The sequence below is a fragment of the Crocodylus siamensis genome, chromosome 12 (assembly GCF_052110815.1).
Source record: "Crocodylus siamensis isolate JL-2025a chromosome 12, ASM5211081v1, whole genome shotgun sequence".
NCBI lineage: Eukaryota > Metazoa > Chordata > Crocodylia > Crocodylidae > Crocodylus > Crocodylus siamensis.
The window spans coordinates 38431791-38437790 of record NC_143406.1 but is presented as its reverse complement, the minus strand read 5'-3'; positions in this window follow the sequence as shown (position 1 = coordinate 38437790).

Below are 6000 nucleotides of genomic sequence, written 5' to 3'. Positions count from 1 at the left end.
AAACTGGATGATAATTGAAACATGCTATGGCAGCTGTTTGGAAGAGCTGCATAAACAAAACATGTTGGAACTTTTATGTAATGTTCAGCACTGGCATTTCCATGCATTGCAAGCTGATTACGTGATGCGGAGTGTGGCTTCACTGACACCCAGGCATGTTACAGAGCTGTTTGGCAGATGTAAGACTGGGAATGCAGAAGAGGAATTCTTGCAATCAGTCTTGCTGATGTCTTGGCAGACTTATCATGAATATAAATCCTAATTCTATCCCCAATTCCTTTGATGTCAAATTTGGGTTCAAATTATAGCTGGGGCTAATTAGCAGACTGCAGTATTGCACACAGAGAAGAGACACTTTTGGCTCTTTTTACCTCATTCATTAATCCATCAAAAGTAAGGAATACATCCAAATCTGCAGCAGTACCATAGTCACAAAACTTGACGCAAATCCTCCACACAGTTAATCAGTACAAATTAACATCAGTGTTTTTTCACCCGCAAAATGCACACATAACACCACTACTGACAGATCTAAGGCCTGATACAGCATTCCTTGCACACCTAGCATTCCCGATGGGCACACAGGGAATGCAGGAGACGGCACTGAACTCTCTGCATTTCAGAGGTGTTAAGCAACTGTAGCTCTCAGGAACTTCTGTGGGTATTAGGGGTGTTAAGCACCTCTGTAAATCAGGCAAATTGTATATCAGTTGCTATACCAGGTGAAGATTCCTGAGATGTAATTGGTTTCACAAAAACTCCACTTATGCAGTCGTTTCTGATGAGATGACCTGTTGTATTTTCAACAACTCTGGGGAAATCCCATAGATGACAGGACACCTGCATTGAGGGCCTTATCTTCTGAATGGCTTCTTGAGCCCTTGTCAACATTTGCACCATGGCTTCCACAGTTTCCTTTCAAAAAGAATTACTTATACTGGAACAAACTGCAGATGCCCTATATGGCTACCAGTAAGTGAGGATTAAATTCCCTGCAATGCAGACACACAAGTGTACAACGTAGGGAAACAGAGTAGCAAAACAATGAGCTAGAACCCAGAACACTCCTCTGGGCATGGACAGAAGAGCAGCTTCCTGCTGCAACTCATAGTGCTTTGCAGGAGGCACTATGAGTAGATTGACCCCCAGGCCCAAAAGAAGTTCATTGCTGGGTCCCAGAGTTGGGGATTCCTGCTGCTTGCTGGGAGCCTACGGTCCCATCTCTGTAGCATGCCACACCCCCGCCCAACCTGTCACTATTTTCAAAATGGGAGTGGGGAAAGGGAGTAGTGGGAGCTCGTTCTCAGGGTTTCCCAGCTGATGCTGGAGGGTGGGATGCATGGACTGGATCCCTCCCACCTTGGGAGGGGGAAGAGGGGGATCCAATCCATGCATACCACCCTCCAGTGCTGGCTGAAAAAAATCCCAGACCAAACTCCATCCGCTCTATTTCCTCCCTCCCATTCTGAAAACAGCAACAGGCTGGGAGCTCTGCAGACACAAGTTACAGAATGGGCTTAGTTTTGGAGTATGTTCATCTGATCCCTCATTCAATGAGGGTTTAGATTTTTGCAGGGTTGGGCCCTTTTCAAGCAGTCTGCAGCCATGCACTTCTGTTTGATCATGGCTGTAGACCACTTGCTGGGGCCAGATCAGCTGAAAATTGTCACTTCTGTCAGGCCTTCACCCAGTAGTTAGAAGGCAAGGCAGCAGCAGAAGATGGATGTTTCTATTTGATTCTGTCCTTAGGGGTCAGAGAAAGGGCCTTTAAGGACAGGGGTCAGAGGAAGGATGTAGTGACGGGATTAGGAACAGATGAGTAACCAAGGAAGATTTGTGTCCTGGCTATCTTTTGGCACTGAACTGGCCCATCAGAGCCACTGCAACAAAGGAGATAGTATATCAGCTGCCATTGCTTCTGAAGAGTTGACATGCAAGCCAATTCTCTTCTGTCCCAGTGCCAGTTCCAGCACCAGTGGAAAATCCCGCTGGTTTGCATGGGGAAACTCTTCTTTCACTGTTGCACCAGCTTTCCCACTCTGTCCACTTTCAAAAGTGTTACTTATCTTTTTCAATAATGCACAATGCATCTCCCTTATAAAACATATTCCTATTGAAACATAGCACACTACCTCAATCCTGCAGGCCTTTCTCAGTCTGGGAAGCATGAATATCAGCTCCTAAAAAGGGAAACTGGGAAGAAAGGAGAGGCCTATATCTTCAAGACATTAAGTTAAGGACTGCAGGAAAACTTGTTTGAATGGAGCATATTCTAAAGCACAGTACCGCCATTTACTTAAACCATTTTTAGCATCCCTTTTCCCAATGGTATTTTAAAGTGCTTATGTTTCACCAAACCAAAAAAGCTTCATTCACACCCTGCAGAAACTGCTGAAATCATGTTCCCAGCTTTGAAATAAAGTCATGCCTCTGGGTAGGAGCCTCTCCTGAGTCCTAAGTAAAGGAAATCAAGACCACCTCCTTTATGTTTTACCAAGTGAATAAAAAGTAAAGGGGGGCCCAAAATGGAGACGGCAGATCTGGTTTTAGAAGTACGCAGATGTTCTGATCTATTTTAGTTATTTGTATGGTCCCTTCTTATGCCAGTGTGTAAGCACCAATTATCATCCTTCACAGTACTTTTGTGAGCTAGGGAGTTGCTATCACCCTTTGCATACGGGTGGCAGAGGCAAAATTATACTTGCCCAAGCTTACACAGATAGTTTACAGTGGAATAGGGACTTCAGTCCAGGGCTTCCAGCTCCTAAACCTGTGCCCTTCCCACTGAACCATTCTTCTTCTCAATTACCAAAAGGGGGACAGCATTTTCAAACTCCCTAACATTCAGTGCAAGTCAAGGGCCAAACTCCCTTAAACTCCCTTAAAAATCCCAGTTTGGAGGCATTTGAAAACTTTAGATCCAGGATGATACTCCAGTACCTCCAAAGTTTGGGGCATTTGTGTAAGGCTCGTCTCTAATAAGAACAGGTGAAAAATATCACTAAAGGGTTATGTTGAGAAGGGCAAGATAGAAAGAGAATCTCAAAATATTCATTATGTGCACACAGGCCTGCAAGGTCTCTCCCTGGCATCGGCAGCCAGCCCATATGGATCAGTTTCGATGCAACGGCACCGCAGAAGCCTGCTGTGTTGAGCTCTTCACATGAACAGACCGGGTTGAGGGCAGGGGGGGACAGAGGGTTGGATTTATTTCTTGGAATGAGTTACTGAAATAGATACATCTTGTCTGAATATTAGCTCTCTAAACAGAGATATACCTTACAGAGCTGTTTTCATGCTTAGCCTGTTTATGTATTTTAAACATTTTAATAAACAGACCTGTGGGATCTGGACTAATTCAATGTTTCAAATTTTATAAAGCCTTTTGCATTTCTAATTCCAAGTAATTTTATCAGCAAATGACCTAAGGTTGCCTTACAACACAGATCCTCAACCATGGTTTTTCAGTACCCAGGAGTGCCTTGAGATCCTTTTAAGGGTAACGTGAAGTGCTGTACAGTATTAGTACTGTTAGGTGTGCAAACACCCATATATGATTCACAAGATAACACCAGACAGTTGAAATAGGAATCCATGCTGTCAAAAACATGCTGATCTATTGTGGTCTTTCTTAGCTCTTTGCAACAGAGGAATTCCTTAATTAATTGCTGTAGTCAAGAAACCCTGTCAGGCCAGGCCTCTCTTGATCTGCTATCTGGTACCATGTAGACCAGTACTGGCAACCCCTGCTTAACGCTGTTTCACTTAACACTATTTCGCTATAACGCTCGTTTTAAATTGATACCTGATTTCACTTAGCGCTCAGAGAATTTCACTATAACACCCATGGTCGCCATCTTGGGTCATTAAAAACAATTCTGGTCACCATCTCGGGTTGCCAAATACTTTCGGTTTTGTTTAACACTCATTTTGTTTAATGCTTGGTTTCTCAGGAACGAATTAAGAGCGCTAAGCAGGGGTTGCCTGTACAGTCTGTTCCATGGTAAGGTTGTTGGCAACTAAACCAATGCCCCGACCTGAGCTAGCTTAGGTGAGGAGGGTGTGTGGACACACAAGAGGACTAAAAACAAGATCTGTCAAAGGGTGGATGAGCTCCCTGTGAGCCAACGGCCATCCATACCCAGAGAAGAGATGGGCGCCACCAGGTCACTTTGCCCAAAGAATCACCAGTGATACAGAGCGACTCAACTAACCTCATAATTAGGGTTGTTACAGCATCTAAGGTGCCCCAGTGGTCGCAGCAGCCTCAGGACTGACTTGACTTGTAGTCAAGAAATGAGTGAAAGCTAAGAGCTTTCCAAGGGGTGCCTTGAATCTAATAAGGGGTGCTTTGAGACCAAAAAGGTTGAGGAATGCTGCCCTACAAGAATCTAGGAGTGCTGTCAGCCTATTTGTATAGAAGTTTTATTCAACGGGACTTGATTACTCCAGCACTGGAGATTTGTACACCTCTCTGTGGTAGCCTTGGGTAACAAGAGAAGAAGAAGCAGTTATGGTGAGAGGGTGAATATCAAGGCTCACTATGGCAGTCTACATACAATGGTAAGTATGTACCCACTCCAGAATTCAATAGCATCTCTTAGTTACTTCTCATGGGGTTGTGAAGATACTGCTACTCCCCCAGGCCTTCAGACTGGTTATGACAGCCCTGCCCACTTCCATGAGGTAATCTAAGCTCTGTAAGTATGTAGGAAAATCTGCCTTACGAAGGGGGTGTAGTGGTTTAATCAGTGACAGGTGGTCACCAATTGAACCTTCTTGGGAGGTGCTGGAACTTCTCGTACTGGGCTACTGAGCCTTCAAAGCCAAATCAACCTCTAGTGTGTAGTAGCTTCCTTCACACTTGCCAGAAGGTCTCTGAAGAAATTTCTGTACCTTGAAGAAAGGGGTTTGAATTGTGTAAACATAAGGGGAGTTCTTCTTTTCAAACTAAATTGTTTATCCCACTCTCTGTACAATCAGGGCTAAGTTATTAGTATCTGAAAATGGTGTGTATCCTGCCTACATCATCCACTACTCTGGGAACACTGAGAAACACAACTCTTCAAAGAACCGCTTCTGCTTAGTGATTAACTGCTCAGTATCTAAAAACGTATCTCCAGTCCTTACGATTTCCCACCAGAGTTCTCCCAGTCTCTTTCAGGTCATAAACACAAACAGGATCTTTTAATAACTTCTGGAGACATGCCTGCATTAGCATTACTCTTCAGACTGAGCAACGACAGCATTTACAATACCCGTTTCCATTTAGAAACAAAAGGGAACAGTGTTTTGTTTTTTAAAGGAAGCCCTGAAAAAAGCTAGAACTTTGGTACAATTGTTAAAAGCAGAAAGCAAATACCACTGTCTTACAGTTTTTAACAATTCATAAACCATAGCATTTAATTGTAAGGTTATATCACATCAGGTTAAACAATTATTCAGTAGTCCTGGTTTTAAGAGCCAAGATATATTAGTATTTTTATATTAAGCACTGGTTCTGGTAAATATTATGAGCCTTGATTTAATGCCCTTTGCCTTTCAATGAGACTTGTCTACACAATGCAAAGCAGCCCTCTGCAGAGACACACTGCTGCCAATGGAGACATACCGTGTCTGCAGAGCTTATTGGTGCAAGTGCAAGGCCGTGGTAACATGGCTGTATGGTTCGGGAGCCAGTGCTCTCAGAGTGGGTGCAGTGTGTCCCAGCAGGGTGCTGCCTTGCATCATATTGATGTACCCTCAGTCTCCCAAGTGCCACTTTAAAAAATGCAACATAAGCTCTTAAATCAGTTTGGTGCATTTGAGAATTTTGCATCCTCCCATTCTTGCTATTTATATTATGTTAATTTCATTTATAAAAACTATTATCAGGAATTCACTCAGTTGGAAATAAGAGCTTTTAAATGAAGACTGTATTTACTTATAAATATATCTGGTACTGGTGGAAAGTGTTATCTAACTAGTTATTCCAACTAAAAAGAAGATGTAATGGTCAGG